The 17,333-nt window shown below is 38.5% G+C and overlaps 1 protein-coding gene across 1 annotated transcript in view; it reads right to left on the reverse strand.

Moving 5' to 3' along the window:
• The window catches only part of LRP1B (LDL receptor related protein 1B), a 515,105-nt gene that overhangs the window by 366,365 nt on the left and 131,407 nt on the right, over positions 1-17,333 (reverse strand). Inside the window, exon 3 of the mRNA XM_069021267.1 lies at positions 16,282-16,419. The gene's annotated coding sequence lies outside the window, so the exon portion shown is untranslated. The remainder of the gene's footprint in view (positions 1-16,281; positions 16,420-17,333) is intronic.

Genomic DNA, 17,333 nt, shown 5'->3' on the forward strand with positions numbered 1-17,333 from the left:
GTCTTGCAGAACAAGGCCTTTATTGTTAAGATAATGAAAGCAGCACACCTGGACTTTGGGATAAAACACCAGAGGAACCAAGTGCTACCCTAACCTGAGCCATGGAGCTCGCGTTCTGTTTTGGACACACTCAGAGTCCTTGTGAGGGAAACAGAGCAGTGCCAGGCCCAGCTCTTGGATACTCCAAGGCCTCTGGCATGGCCACCCCTCTCCATTTCCCCTCACCCACCTGGCATCTCACATTTAGCATCTCCCCTTTAGCCCACTGCCATTGAGGAACAGGCACATCTTGGTGCCCTTTCAACAACCAAGGCCATTGATGCAAGGTACCAAACTGCCCTCCATGCTGTACAGAACACCCTGTACACCCCTTTTAGGAACCAAACTGTGTAACATGCATTGAATCAGACTCAAGCTGCCACTGTATGAAGAACTGAAGTGTTCCTAGACTCCTTACTTGGGGATCTGCATTGGCACATCAGCATTCATATTTCTGCCACAACATGAGTGAGAAAAAGCAAAAACAAGGCCTGGAAAGAAGATAAAAGAAGAGCTGCTGAAAGCAAATATTCTTCTTTCATTGTGCAGTTAATTTTCTCTGTAACAGATCCCATTCCCCCTGCACCCTGAGCCGAGGAGATGGGCTCAGTGGTGGTGTATTTTGCAGAGCACTCAGCAGCAGCACACATAAAACCCTATCTATGTAGGCCACAGCTGCTTGAAATTTCCATGCAGCCACCAGATTTGTTTTTGTTTGGGAGGATCTCCCCGCAGTTGATGCACAGATGGAGAAGGCAGTTAAGTAACAACGATAATGATCATCCTCCATGAGAGGGCCAGAGCTGAATCCAAATCTAAGGTGAGGAGCTGTGGGAGGTTTTAAGGCATGGAGTCAGTGCCCTGGCCATTAGTGAGAACACAGTGTAAGAGAGGCACAAACTCCCTGTTCCTGTTGGGGATGGAGGCTCTGTTTAAGCCTTTAAGCCCAGAGAGAGCTAGCAGGCAGAACCATTTATTAACAGGTTATTATCCTGCTGGAGTACAGGACACACACCAAAGAGAAGCCACTCTTTAAAACCACTATTAACCTTGGTGAACAGGTGAGTTCTGTAATCGTAAAAATGTGTTATCTTGGAGGCTATCAGGGCAGGGAAAGACAGTCTCTCTCATCTCCTCATCACTCCTCTGAGTCCAATATAAATGATACAAAATCCCTCAGAGGTGAAAGGTTTTGATATTTCATTCTTTCTTTTTCACTACACAGTTCCATTATGCCAAAGTAAAGTTTATCACACAAGTGTTAGATCCATTATCTTATTAATTGTCATTATCGGAATATTAGTTGTGGGTAGAAAGATTGAGTAGTTTGGTCTGAGTTTAGATACACATGACAATATATGAATGCTCAGGATATTTAATTTCTGGCTGAAGTGGAAGCCTCTGAGCTGACTTTGGAGTATGTCTGGCTTCACAGTAGTGCAAAATATGAATAGTGGGGGAAAATTATATCAATGCACCAGAGTAACCATGAACTATTCAGAATATTGGAATTCAAACACCTTGAAGTGCATTAAATTCCTGTTTTCAAAATGTTACATCAGCTTTTCCCCATGTAGGGCATAAAAAGTTCCCCCTCACCCTATTCTATAGTATTAGTTTTGAAGTGCTCTCAAATAAAAGTAATCTTGAATTTTCAATCTATAGCACCAATTAGAAGAGGAAAGGTGTTGCAGGTATTTTGCAGTTAAACAGAAGCCAATTAATTTTGCTGTGAAAAACTTCTGAGGCAATAATAGAAATTTTTAAAAATGCATATTTACAACCTATCTGGCTTATCAGTTTTAAAACAATCCAGACTACAATTTCAACAGTCCTCAACCTGCAGTTTATGTGAATTTTTGATGGAGATGTCTAGGTCACCATGCTCCTTGCCTACCCAGGCACCCTCCAGGTTGGACTGTCTCATTGTGTTTGGTTCTTTGCCAGCAGTCACGCTGCAACCCCAGCAGAAAATCAGCTGAACCTAACTGGGATTTATGCTCCATGCAGCTTCACTGGAAAACAAAAGTTTGGATTGTTTCTTTATTCTATCCAAATGGCATCAACCACCCTTACACTGCAATTGCACGAGCAGAGGACAAAGAAGGTCAGAGAATAATGAAATTATAACTCAATGACAAAAAAACAAGCAACAAATGAATGCGTTGGCAAACCAAGCCAAACGACAGAACATTAGTCAAACAACAACAAAATGATTAATAGATTTGGGTACTCCTGGTGATGATTAAAATACCTAAATCCTGTACTTATGGACTTGATAATTTCCTGGCTGTGAGGCACAAGAGCCACGCTTTCTTAAAGCCACTGGTGCAGATTTAATGTGCTCAGAGTAAAGTCCTCGTTGCTTTAAAGCCATGAGGAATGACTGCAACCTTTTCTGGCACCTATCAATAAAAAACGGGTCTGTAGTGATATTAAAAGATGAAAATCACTTTCTTTTTCTTACTGACATCTCATTTTTGAAGTTAACTTTATGATTAAAACGAGAACAGCCACTTTTTGTCACCGTTGAAAGATGGATGGATTAAAAGCACATATCACCACTGCAAACAGCCTACAGATCTTCATCGATATAAATCCACAAAGCATTTGACTGTGCCAGGGAAACATATTCTCAAATTTTCATTCCACCGAGAGATTACAGGGACTTAAAAGGCAAATAGCCATTGATTCTTATTACACAAACTGCTATAGCAAGGAGAAAAAGCAAACATTTAAAACATTCTTTTAAAATCTCTTCCTTAACTTGTGCTTCTTCTTACTGAAGTGCTGACCGCTGATAAAATTTTTGTGCAGTCTGTGCTCTGTTTTCCCCCTTGAATTTGCTTTCATTTTGCAGATCAATCAAACGTTTTGGAAACTATTTTGTTTTTCACTGAAGCACAGGAAGCAGCATTTTCCCTACTCTTGGTATTTTGTCACTGAAGGGCCTGTTGAGTGTTCTGAACAGCCAGGTTGTTTGTATTCCATCCTAAGGTACCTTACAGGCTCATTGATCCACGGAACAACCACGGGTTTTCCCTTATGCACACACTTAAGTGTGTGATAATTGTCTCTGGAGTGATTAGCCATAATTATTACAAGGTAATCATTATTACCTTAGTACCCAGGAGTTCAAACTACACACCAGATCCCCTCTATCAAGTCAGGTATTTCTCTGTCAAAGAAAATTTCCAATCCTTGAGCACTCAGCCCAGGGAAAAAGGAAGGGAATTAAGAAAATTACAGCCAATACCATGGCCAGTACAGGAGGCAACTGCCTCATGTGCCAAGGACTCCATTTCACACAGACCAATCAGGCCTTTCCAAATTTTCCAGAACACCTCCCAAGTTTAAAGGAATCAAGCACCCACAATTTTTAACACAAATGTATTTTTTAAAGCATATTTGACAAGAAATGTGAATTAATGCTATGAATTCTAATTAACTTCAGAACAGTTATAAAGGCTTTCTCCTGCAGTGTTTTGGATTGATCATCTTTTTTTCCTTGAAAACATCCATATTTAGATAACTCTTTGAGGAGACTAGAGAAGTTTTAGCACAACATTCTAAAAGTAAATCACACTGCAGCTGGTGACACACATCTGTTTTTTAAAAAAGCATATATGGATTGAGGTAAAAACAATTTTCAAGCTGCTTTACAATGGCCTGGCTGTTTATTCCAGGCAACATTAGATGTGCTTTCAAAGGTTCTGACCAGCCCTACCATCCATCAGCTCCAGGTTATTTCCTGCCCACTGGAAAATCTGTCCAGAGCAAACAAGAGGAGAACACCCAGGAAGAATAACGATGCCCCAGGAAGAAAATTCCCTATTTGAACTCAGTGATTTCGGGAAACTCAGTACTCTCCTTCTCCCTTGGGCATTTTCCTGCCTGGATCCAGAGGTCCCCTGCAGCTCAGCACCACCTTCACCCCCTCCACATCCAGAAGGTTCTTGATCAACTGTTCTGTTTTCCCAATTTCATCAATTATCTGTGCTTTTCCAGTAACACAGAAGAGTTCCCATGATATTATCACTCACGACACCTCTCATCCAAATGTAGGGACTCTTCATATTCTAAATTATTTGTTTTAAAAATCATGTTATCTTTGTTCTTAATTTCCAGTGATTACTTTAAATCTTTGTCACAATGGATAAAATAATTTCTTTTAAAAATCTTAAACTCTAATTCTATAATACATTGTCTGACTTTTCCTAAAGTAAACACCATGAATTTAGCATGGATTTAGCAGAGATTTCTGCAACTCTCTTCGAAAAACACATCAGCATGGGAAAACAACAAAACCCACATTTTTATTTAGAACAGGCAGAGTCTGTGGTGTTTTGCTAAAGAGCTAATGTCAAGTTGTTTTTAAAATTCGCCTTTGACTTTTTAATTTACAAATATTCTAGCCTTCTATGTGCAGCAAGATTCAACACCATCTAGATTAGTTTGCATTAAAACCCCCACAATTTCTTGGCTAATACCTATTAAAAAAGACCAAAATCAATTATCATGTTATGTTTTTCCCCCACACATTTTTCCCCCTAAAAAATGTCCTCTTTAACATCCAGATGCGAGCACAAGCGATGTTTAGCACTATAATCAACATTTCCAAGCTACCTGCCAGCAGAACTCACAGTGCTGAACCTCAGCACTGTCAGCTCCTTGGAAACCTCGGACATATTTTACATAGTCCAAACAGATTATTGTCTCCATTTATAATTCTTCCACGCAGGGAAGGAGCTCCTGAGCAGAAATTCAGGATAGAACATGAATTACAGCTGAAGAAGATCACTGCACAGTAGGTTCTGTGCCCAGAATCAGCACAGGATGGCTGAGTCCACCTCTCCTTGAGGCAAACACCACTACCAGGGGTGAGACAAGAAATGGCAAAAAACCTCCAACCAAAACCAAAGAAACCCCAATTAATTTCTGTTTGAACTAACGTTTTCAGATTTAACAGAGTCTCACTTGCTCATCCAGATCCCAAAATCAAATGAAGCACCATATAAACTCTGGACAATGCAAAGATTTACTAAACTGCCACAGCTTTTCTGTGCTTCTACCACCAGAAATGTCCTCAGCACAAGACAGTAACAAATTTCACCAAGAATAAGTCACTAACAACAACTCTTACTGAAGGCAGATAAACTATTTTGGAAGTCTGGAATTCCTAATCACACTCTTTGTCAATCCCTAAATGCACAGCTGTGCCTTCATTAGGGGAAAAAGACTGATGTGAGCAGCACTTTTGCAGCTGAAGTCAGAAGCAAAGGCCTGCAGATGCACCCGTTAACAAGAATTGTATTTCACTCCCATTACTTTTACTTGGGGGATGATTCTAACTCGTGCTAACACAAGCCAACAGCAATTCCTACTTTTATTCACAATCCATAGATTGAAAAGAGCATCCTGGGTCCTTTGGTGAACACCAACAGCGGTGCTATAGGACCAACAGACTGATTTCCCATATGCCAGGACTGGAGGGATAAATCCTTTCCAAGCACTCTGGTTCCTGCTCTCAGGATGCACAGGAATGTTTTCAGAGCTGCTGTCTACAACCACCCAATTCCTGTCCAGCTCTGTGTGCCTTCACATCCTGCCCAGCTTCCCTCTCCACCTGTGTGCTGGGATCGTGATATGATTTAGGTACATCCTTAGGGATGTATCATAGGGAGTACATATATCCTTTATATACAGCAAGGGCTCTCTCTGACTCTGTGGTGAGTCTTAGAAAACCTGAGACACTTTCCAAATGGCTCCTCTCAGCTCTAGGCACCTTTGGCATCAGAAGGGAAAAATGCCTGGACTGACAGAACAAATTTTTTATTACAAGTAATGAATGGGCTTTTTAAGAAACGTAAATCGTGAGATTGCAAATTTCTGCATTTAACATGAAATTTGTATCCCAAAAATGCAATCGTTTTTGAACTGCAACAATTCATGTCTTTTCTACAGTTTCAAGACAACATCAAGAAATCTGGCACATATTAGTGGACTCCTAACTAAAAGTTTTCAAACAGCAGAAAAGCTGATTCTTCATGAGGATCATGTAAGGGCATATTTTTTGCCTTTCATCTGGTTCTCCTTTGGAAACCTAAACAGGACACGTGTGTAGGACCCAGTAACCTTTTCAGTCAGAGAGGGACCATCCATGATCCCCATTTTCCTGCAGCTGAACTGTAACCCACACCATGTCAGTAATAGCCACACTGCTATTTAAAGCTTTTTTCTTTTTTTTTTTTCCCATTAAGCTCAAGAGAGAGAAATTGCAGTTTGAAGAGCACAGTGCTTTATCCTTTAATAACAGACACTGTGGCCAGCATCAGATTTGGTTTGGGCTTGTTTGGGTTTTTTTTCTCTTCACTAAGAATCAAAGCATCCAGCTCCTACAGGAAGGGCAAGATGCATTCCCAGGTTTTCCTGAAGGGCTCACTTGATGGCTTTTTTGCACATAGGACATTCACTTTTACCACAAAACAGAAGTACGGGCCCCAAACCGTGTCCACTTAAATTTATGGGTAATTCACTGATTTTTTTTTTAGCACGCATTATAAGTGTCAGCTCATAGCAGAAAGCAGAACAATTGTGCCTCACAGAAGTGTTTTTAGTTACCATGTTCCTTAAATGAGAGTCCTCAGAATGTCTGAACAGTTTTGTTTTAATGTAACTGTGCTCACCTTATGTAATGTTGTGCAGAGGAGAACTTACTCCCATTCTTTTTTGTCCTCCTGATGCCTCTGTGTGCCATTAGTCTGAGAATGTAAAATTATATTCACATCTTTCATGTAGAAACCTAAAAGCTACCTGCACATAAATGTTTCATGCAATTCTGCTTCATTGTCTTGAAGTGGATTAAAAAAAAGCTCAATTTGCTAAAAGACGATCAAATTCTGCTACTTCAGAATTGTGAACTATTGTTTTCTTTTTTATTTGTAAACTGCAATAATCCCTGCTAAAGTTCTAGGAGGTGCACATCATTAAGAGAGGGAAAAAGCCAATTAAACAAGTAGCAGGTCCTCCATCTGATGCATGGTTTTGAAAGTGGTTATGAAATATGCAAGACCATTAGAAAATAAAAAGTACCTTAGACAGCAACTAATTGTGCTGAATTGCCTGCTGGTAATTAAACAGGGCATTTGTTTAAAAGACTGTATTTAGTTCTTAATGAGTGAGGATTATGACCTTCTGCATAGTGGGGCTAAGAAATGTGTTTGGGGCTTAAGTTACTATGAATGATTTTTTTATTGCAAAACACAGAAATCTTCTCCCTTACTGATCTTGCTGTGGGAATATGACATCAGCTGCTGTGGAATCCCACAGGAGTGTGAAAACCAAGCTGAAAAGTCAGAAAAGTGTAACTGTGCATGAGATAAACCTCTTTTTGGAATCATAATCTGGACTGATGCTAATTTCTCCTTGTTTTTAATCCTAGTGGCCAACACTTCCTTTGAGAAGATGGACAGTGGTGTTTTATTCCAATAATCCATCCCATGTACAAGACACCTTATCTTCCAGACAGCACTTTTGATACTTTGCTACATGTTAATGGATTTAAAGAAGGTCTAGATAGCCAGAAGTTATTTCAGAAAGATGCTAAATGAAGCCTCAGAAAGTTTGATTTCAAAGCCTTTGTTCTACCAGGGTATCCCACCCCTACAAAGAGACACTCAGGCCACAGCCAATGCAACAACAACAGCCTATTTCAACAGCTGAATGCCAGAAAACATCATTCATTTGCAGAGAGTGGGTCATGGTCTCATCCCGAGCCTGAAACATGGCTCACTGTTCTCCAGATGTAGCAGTTTCCTAGAGTTTCTTTAAAAAAAAAAATTTTCTTTTTTTTTCCACATGTAAATGCTTAGAGAACCTAAATAGAAGATATTAAAAAACCAAAAAAAATTAGGCACTTTTTTTTTTTTTGTTCAGATATTCCCAGCCCAGAAGCCCAAACCCAAGGAAATGCTGCCATTCATTCCAGTAGGACTCAGGTCTCATCATAACTATTTTGTATTTTTTTTCCTTCTTGCACACAGCTTATATCCTATCACCCATGCACAGGAACAATGCTTTCAACACACCCATTTTCACAATAGATAAAATATTTTTGGGCTATGGAGTCTCCTGGAAAACTCTTATTTTCTGATCTGAGTCAATGCACTGGGAACACGTTCCTATTCTTTGATGCACGTAGTTCCAGAGAATCCTGATTTAAAGTAGGTCTGCTTGACAATCCCTCACATGAAGGATTATACTGAACCTTGCTATTGACTGGGCTCTGTGTTTCCCCAGTTTCTGTTTTCACTTCCAGGTATTCTGTTTTCCCCTTTTCCCCACAATTTTTAACTTATTCCGCATCATCTCACAGGATTTCAATCTGTACATTTGACATATAACTCAAATTACAGGCATTACTGCAGTGAGTTAAAGATTAAGTTACACTTTCCTAGATTTTTGTGGAGAAAAGATGACTGGAATCTGAGAGGGTATAATGAATTCTGAAAATCAGTTTTTGTACGCTCTGTGCATGTTCTTGCTTCCGAGTGGAAGAGTAAGAGTCATTTCTCAATGTGTCAAAGCAAACTTCTTCACACCACCGAGTAGTATCAATCTCACTTAAAATTGCTGGTGACATCTTGACTTGTTTATCATAGTCTCAGAAATGATGGCAAATTTTAATTTTTAAACTATATTACACAGTTTGAGAACGACTTGGGCTTTTTGATTATACAGTTCCATGAGCTTAAAATTGAAAAACGCAAGAAGTGGGGAACGGTAAGGAAGTAAAGCCCTTGTCTGGAAGAAAAAAAATTGTGAGTTCTCCTCATTTCAGCTATGCACTGCAGTGTGTGAAAAGGCAGAATCTGTTGTGTTCTGCGTGCAGGTGGTCAGGCAGGTGGATGTTGTGCAGAGGCATATGCATTCCAGGTGGGAATGCTCCTACCCCAGCTCCCAGATTTTACCCCTTTGATTAACAACACACAGCTAATTGCTGAGGTGGGAACAAGTAAGAGACCAGAACTCACTCTTTGCCATGAGAATGCAAATGAACACTCCTGGAGCTTCAAGTATTTGCTGCAATAAATGTTTAACTGTTTATGGCTCAGGGAAAAAAAGAGCTCAGAGGAGCAAAAGCAGCCCCTTCACAGAACAGATGTAGTTTCCTTATTTGTTTATTCACCTTGGGAAGATCAGGAGCTGGGAAGTCAAATCCCCTCAGGCAAGGAGTGGAAGAACTCGAAACCATTCTCATAATGTAGGTTGGCTGAGGGCTCCCAGGGCAAAAACCTGACAACTGCACTTCTGACAAATTATGTGATGCTAGCCCCAGAATCTGCTCTTTTCTTTCTTCTTCTCTGTCTCCAATTTGATACCATTCTGTAAATTTAGGCTGACATTATAAATTGCTCTAGGAGGACCAAAATCACGTTTTTCAGCACACATGCCTGTCACCTAATTTTTTTTTCCCACTTCAAACACCAGGTTGCCCAATTATTTTAACACTGTTGAATGAAGCAATGAATAGGCAAATAATGTCACTGCAAAAAGAGGACATGAAAATTTAATGACATGTTTTATTGATGGGCAGATGCCTCAGATGTGTTTTTCTTCAGCGGATATAATTTTACTATTAGTTAATGCAAGACATAGTAATTAAATTCTCACACTATAGGTCTAAATGCAATAGTTTCTGTATATCCTGGAAGGAAAAAAAAAAAGACATAAAAAATGGCCAAAAGGAAACTGAAAAAAAACCATTATTCCTTCTAAATAAGATTTTAGGATGTCTAAGCTATCCCATCTTCCCAAATATTGGTGGTGATAGCTGAAGACAGACCCTGTGCTGTCGTTCTCCCTATGCCTCAAGGTTACCAGTGCTTCACAAGCATTTGGTGTCAGGCCCCAGTCTCTCCTGGGTGAAAACTGTCTCTGATGCCTGTATATTGAAAATGCAGTTAAGATTTACTCTGTGATTGGACTAATGGCAGCCAGGCAGCAGTTACAATTCCTGCTTGCAGGCTGAGTTTAGGAGAGTCAGGGTTTTTGACATGTGAATATGTCTGGAATTCCTGATAGAGAGATTATACCCTGAGTATTTATCTTTATAAAAATCCTTTGTGATTTATTCATACAAAAAGCTTGTTGCATTTCTTACATAAGATAAACTCCCTAAGGAGTTTTATTAGTTTATTAGTTTATTAACAGGGAAAAATTAACAGGTAACTCTACACATTAATCCACACAAAGTGGATTGAGTAAAACTGAAAAGGACATGCTCATAGTACGAATTTAAAGGTTTGTTTCCTCATCAGAGGGCAGCTTCAAAACAGTAACAGCAGGCAACAACAACAGCAGACAACTAAATAGCATTTAACCTAAATCCCTGGGATGTAGAATCTGAAGATTTCTCAGATCATCCCATCCCATCCCATCCCCTGTGTCTCTGACTGTACTGCTTTCCTCAGGTTTCTGCAGCCCTGTACATGAACCAGTTAACTACCACTGACTGGCCCTCCCAACACCCATCATCTTGTCTCAAATACGACAGATTAACATCTCTGCTACACTTTGTGCGTTTTACTGGGCAACAGGATCATAGAAATCCTCAAATATTTGAGTTATAATCTTCACTCCTCTCTCTCATTACAAAGAACTCAATGGGTTAACCACCCAAAACTGCCTTTGCTATTGCAAGAATGGTTTCTGTGACCTGAAGAAAGAGTGTGTATTTAAACTTGTGTGCTAAAAACCTGACCAAAATTTGTATTCAGGGAGGCCAGACCTGACCAACACTTGATTTTGACAGTAAAGAACAGTATCCAGCATTTTCTCTCAGGAAGATGGATACTGCAGCTGAAATGGAAATACTGACTGGGAGCAGACCCAACATACATTGCTCCTTCAATGGACAAGATCACAACACTCTCTACAAACCATGCACCAGTTAATGATGTGCTATCACACATTATCATCTTATGTGGCCAAACATTTAAATCCTACACTTAATTTGCCACAGAGACAGTGCTGATGCCTTCACAACAGCGTTCATTTGTTAATTCTAGCCTAAAAAACCTCTTCAGCAGCAGCCCATCAACACAGGATGAAATCACATCACTCAAATGTCTTCCACTGCTCATTCCCCAACCAGCCTCCTCTAATTTGCTTTGCTGCAAAAGGATTTTGTGATGGAAAGTTATTAAATCACCAAGCCCATGAGTTCTTTGTCTTGACAGTAGAATAGACTAAATGACCTTGACTAATTTCAAAGAGCCACATCATGCACTATTAAGGCAAGAAGATAGCAAAGAGAGTAATATACAAGAAATTGGATGTTTGGATGGTGAAATGAGGAGATATCATAACACTAAACAATGTAAATTCAGCCTTCACCCAGACAAAAAGAGATCTTTCCTAGCAGCTCTGTTCCAAAGCAAAACCACCTGATTGTTTTATTGTAATGTCCACACTTCGTTCTCTTCCCTACCTCATAACCCAAGTGAAAACCTTGATGCAGAATGCAGAATGGTTGCAGTGGGAATCATTCCAAATGTTACAGGATGGTTTTCAGCAGCCCCACTGGTACATCAGGAGCTCTGGGAGATTTCTGGGGGGTTCACAGATTCAGCAACCTCATGTGACACTTTGTACATCACAGCCTTAAAGGATGAGTGATTTAAAGCTTGTCAGAATAAATCAAATGACTTCACAGGGAATTCTCTTGTAGGTGTGCATTACTTCCAGAAAAAGTCTCATGAGAAAAGGGAGGAACATTTATAACTCTTTTTAGGGGTTTTTGTTACCTTGTTTCACAACATCATTAGAAAAAAAAAAGCAAGATTAGGATCTAAATGTAGGTCCATATCTTTCAGTTTTATAACTTTGCCTCATTCTTAAAAGGTCTGAATTTTCCTTAAATTCTGAAATTTGTATTTTCCTCTCTGGAAAACACTATTTAAAATTTCCCAGTGTTCCAGCTTTCGAAAGACCAGAAGAAAACATGATTCAGTAATAGCAGCATTTATCTTCAACTTACAATGACAATTCATTCAAAAAGCCTAAACAGAAAAAATAATACTCTGCTTGTAGGCTGCTAAAACAGAACAACTTTTGGCCAAAATTTCTCAATGTGTGTTCTGCAGTTCTTTAATAGTAAATGATCCAGAGTTTGCCTTTGAATATTTTATTGATTAGAGACTTTAAAGATTACGGTTCAGATCACAGCTAATAAAGATCCAAAAATCTGAAGACATAGAAGGATTCTATTTGCAGTGATATTTTTTGCAGTATTCTTCTAGCATTTTTTGGCTGGAATATCTAAAATTTTATCACAGATATTCCAGGAGCTACTAAATAATAACTAAAGTTAGTTAATTAAAAAAGGAGATCTCCATATTCTGTACAAGTTTTAGTTTCCTATAGCTCTAACTCAGAGACAGACTAAACCCCAAATTTGGCACACCATGTTCAATTTTTTGCCATATACATATATATAAAGCACTGATTTATAAAACTGCACAGCTCACCTCTACACCCTATAAAAAAACCTTTACTGAGATTCATGGGAATGTAAGTTTAATTTTCTAGAAATTATCTTAATAATTATATCTAATGCTTTACATACTCAAGGCCAGGTAACTCCAACTAACCCATGATGGATATTTGCCTGAACCATTCCGAAAACTTTCAGGGGGAAAAAAAAAATAAGAGGTAATTTAATCTTCAAAATACCTCAAAATCAGACTGGGAAAAGCTGCAGCCACACAACCCCAGCTTTAACTGACCAAAGCCAGAGCCAGAGCCAACCCCAGCCCCATACTGGGATGAACCCTGTGAAGGAAAGACTTGGAGCTAAATAGTTCAGTTTGCAATAATTTGGCAGCTCCCCTAGGGCAGGAGAGTTCTCACCTGATCGCTCGGCTGAGCTGTAAAAGTGGCTGCAAATGCAGCTGAAATGAAGGCCTGGCTCTCAAAAGAAGCCTGGAGAAGTGTGTCCAAGGAAGGAGATTAATTGTTAAGAGCAGGTCTGGAGCAGTCTTCTACTAGAACTACTCAAGCCTGGCTCTAGTTTTGGCACTGGTAATTTTTATCTGAGCCTTATCAACTCTCCCAGGAGCTGATGGGAGTGAGCTCCCCCATTCAGCAGGGCTGGATCGTGGTGGAATTATTGGAGTTAGCAGAAAGCTGAACAGCCCCAGTAAAAGCTTTATAGGAGGGATTAATATATATTTTGATTCCTTGCTTAGTCAGCCTCTCTAAAGCATTCATTCCTCAATTAGTCAAAAAATGAAAAGGAATCCAAAAGGACCAAATACAGATGTCTTATCACTATTATATGCTCTGAGGTTCAAATCCAGTGAATTATGCACCCCCTTCTCCTCTGAAGGACATTGGAACACATAATGTGAAACAACCATACACAATAAAACATTTTTTATTTCATATTGCCACAACCTCCCCTGAATTTATGCATTACATTCACCAGCAAAAATGCATATGTGCCTGAAATAAAAGATGATAATACAGGAGTGTCATTGTATTTACTACTATTTCCTTGAAATTCCCCATACATTACCATTTCACACTGGAGATATGACTGCATTTCCCCTTGCCAGGGAAAGGTGCAGGCCTGAATACATCTCTAAAAGATCGTTAATAATGAATTAATGTGAGAATGTTAAATTTAGAGAAAGAAATTAGAATACTTCCACTTACTGGATACTTACACTCCATCAGTTCTTAAGGTTTCACCCCTTTGGAGTTACCTGTGCACTGAAATGGGCTTTGCCCTTGTGACACCCCCATATTTCATATCATAACTTATTTTCCTGGTGCTTGGACTGTGACTTATTTACACAGCCCTATCAGTATTCCCAGCAATAGATTATTTTACCATAGCTCTGTGACCAACTGGGCTGTTTGCAACTGAATATTGAAAAGTGCTGTTGCCTTCCTTGATCACAACTTCCACATGAACACTGTTAATTAGAGCAGAATTCATAATGCCATAATGCCACTCTTATGAGTGATATAAAGGAAAAGCTAATGATTTGGCTGGATTTCTGAGGTAACTTTGCAACTTTTGGCCACATAAATGAGTTCAACATATGACTTGTATGTTCAAGACTCAGAAAGTAAAGAATGGCTCAAAAGTTACCCAAACATTTTTCTGATATATAGATATTTATATATATAGAGAGAGAGACAGTAATTACAACTATAAAGCATTAATACCAAATATTTCATGCATAGGAATGTAGCATAATGACACTTTAGTGGCAGTTGTTAGCAACAAACTACAGGATCATCACATCAAATTATGGTTTTCTATACTCTTTGGCTCTGTTGACAGAAATATGTCCACTGATAATTTCAAGTACTGCCCTCAATAGCAAGTAAAAATATGCCAATTGCCACAAAAATCAATTTACTAGATGAGGAGGTACTGTGAGACTTCATTATGTAGGTGTTCTGTGTGGTCTAGAAAAAATGTTTGTTTAGAATGTTTTCCCAAATTTTATGGTGATTTATTAAAGCAGACATTAATTTTTCCACTGGGCAGTTTTCATATTCATGTATGATAATAAAGAAAAGAGTGGAAATCAATACAAATCTCACAAGGTGTATTTGAGCATAAATTAAAAGGACATGAATAAAGATTGAGTATTTCATGTGCTATCACATTCCAAAGTCCAGGACACATGCACACAATGCTACATATGAAAAGCAAAAATATTTCATTTCCACTAACATAGGATTTCACTTTTTATATATATATATATATATATATATATATATATATATATATATATTCTGCTTCCATTAATCTTGTCATTTAAAGACTTGATATACAATAAAAATAGATGACAGTTATAATATGATAATTATTCAGCACTGGAAGTTTTTAATCCTCTGTCATTTCATCCAGAATAATTTACAGAAAAACACGAAAAATTGCAGAATATACATTTAAACATAACTTAATGAATCAATACTGTTCTCCTAAGAACACTCACCTGCATCTTCAGAAAGTTTCAGTATAGGCCAAATAGTGCTTTGGCCAGTTTGACTTCTGGGGTTTTTTTGGATGCTGGGCCCAGTGCTAAAACCAATATGCTGACACAAATTTTGATTTTGTGTAATGCTCATTGAACAAGGACTATAAAACAGTTGAGCCTCCAAGAAAAGAAATTATTCCTATCACTGTGAATAAGAATTTTCATGTCTTTTATAACAGCTAGTATCCTCATTTGGTTATATAAAAATAACTATTTGTAGTTTTGTGAAGTCAGCAGTATTATAATGATTAATTCCAGATGGCATTTTTTTTTTCTTTTTTTTTTTTTCCATGTGGCTTATTTTTGGCATGGTCTCAGATTTTACTCTGACAGCTCTGAAAATACGGCCACATGAAATTTTAAATTCTAATTTAACTTCCTGAACTCTACCATTAATTGTATCTTTCACTGTATATTGTCATATTGGATTGCAGCGGAAGTCCCAGGACCTTTCTCTGAGTTTCTGGTTTGGAACATGAGATCTGTTGAGCATCATCAACAATCATTCATCTGGAAATCTACTGATTAAAAATAATTGACTCAAGGCACCCAAGATTTGGCCCTATGACTATCCCCAAGGCAGACCTCAATCAGCCATCTGAGTACTAGAGCTGAGATATTAAATAATTGACCTTCACCAACTTCTGTTTAAGATTTCTCATTGTCAGAATTTGGTGACAACACTCTTAAACAGTAGATTATTTCCATGAAATCCTCCTGAAACAAAGTCCTCTATGCAAAATAATGCTCATAACAAATTTGACACATTTTTCAGTGGTTTTCTTTCTTTTTTTTTTCTTTTAAACAGAAGTTATAAGGAAAAAAACCATCCTGGCAAACAGCGTGTGCCCAAGTTTTTCTCACTGAAGAGTTTCCTCATCCTTCTTTTCATGTAAGAGTTTCCATCATATAAGCCTATTAACTAATAAAGGAAAACCCTAAAAGTCTCTGGGTGCTTTTTTACTTGATTTTTATTCACACAAAATACTTTCTAAAATTAACTTGAAACACATATTAAAAATGCTTCTGATATGCTTCTATCAGCTCGCTTTCTGTTGTTTTACATATGTACACACACATATATACCTATGTGTATTCCCAAGGAGTAAATTCTGGTTCTCTTTGAACCCAAAACAGAAAATACAGTGCAAGATTTGAGGTTAAAGCAATTTTCACTCACCCCTGCAATGAACTCCTTCGTCGTACCCATCGGAGCAGTCGTAGACCCCGTTGCAGAGCTGGGACAAGTGGATGCATTTGTTGGTGCCAATGCAGCTGATGAAATTCAGGCTGCACTTGAAATCTGCTTCCTCAGGACCTAAAGAACAGATGGAAAATTTCTTACACATATTTTTTCATCCACAACAAGGCAAAGAAAGTTCTGCACTTTGTTTCCTTTTTAAAGCTAAGGGCAACACTCTGTGTATTAGTCCATTTTGCAGATTTTAGGGCATTGTCATCACAGCATTTATGAAAATTAAAGTCATCAAGAAATGATTAGTGCAATTACATGGAAAACAATGGCTCAGAGGACTATTTCCTGAAATACAGGTGTTTTACAGTTGCTAAAATAAGCTTTGCAGACACTAAAAAGCATCATAAGATTTTCAATTGTCCTGTGAATATCCTATCAAGAGTCACATCAAGAGTAATAGGTATCTGTATTTACTTCCACTGTTGTGCTGTGCAGATAATTGTAGATATTTATGAACATACATATAAATGTCACATATTTGTGGCTGCATTAGATCAGAGAAACTGTTGTTCCAGCCCAGGAGACTGCCTCAGAAACTGCACAGTCCAGGATGGAAGGGGGAGGATAAGGATGCTGTGATTGCTCCCTTTGGGATACCACCCCAGCTGTAATCACTTATCTCAGTCCCCTTTTCCTGAAGTGTTTGGTTCTGGGAGTTTTGAGGAAGTTTAGGGACTTTTGAGAGTCTCTTTTGTTTATCCCTTAGAAAGGGTTCTGACTGATAAAATTCCCCCTATAATTTCACATTAAAAAGGCTTTGAGATTTTTAACACTGCAAAGAACATTTGGAAGTCTGAAGGGTTCAGCTCACTTTAATGTTGAACCATAATTTATACATTGTATATCATTAGCTACACAGAGACCAAAGGGGTGGAAATTTTTTAGGAAAACAACTTGAACCTCCTTGATTTCTTGCGTTGGAACCTTGGGTCTGTGCTGAACTCTGGCAGCTTACAACAGTCCTTTAGGGAAATCTA

Source organism: Aphelocoma coerulescens, chromosome 7, assembly GCF_041296385.1.
Source record: "Aphelocoma coerulescens isolate FSJ_1873_10779 chromosome 7, UR_Acoe_1.0, whole genome shotgun sequence".
In the NCBI taxonomy this organism is placed as follows: domain Eukaryota; kingdom Metazoa; phylum Chordata; class Aves; order Passeriformes; family Corvidae; genus Aphelocoma; species Aphelocoma coerulescens.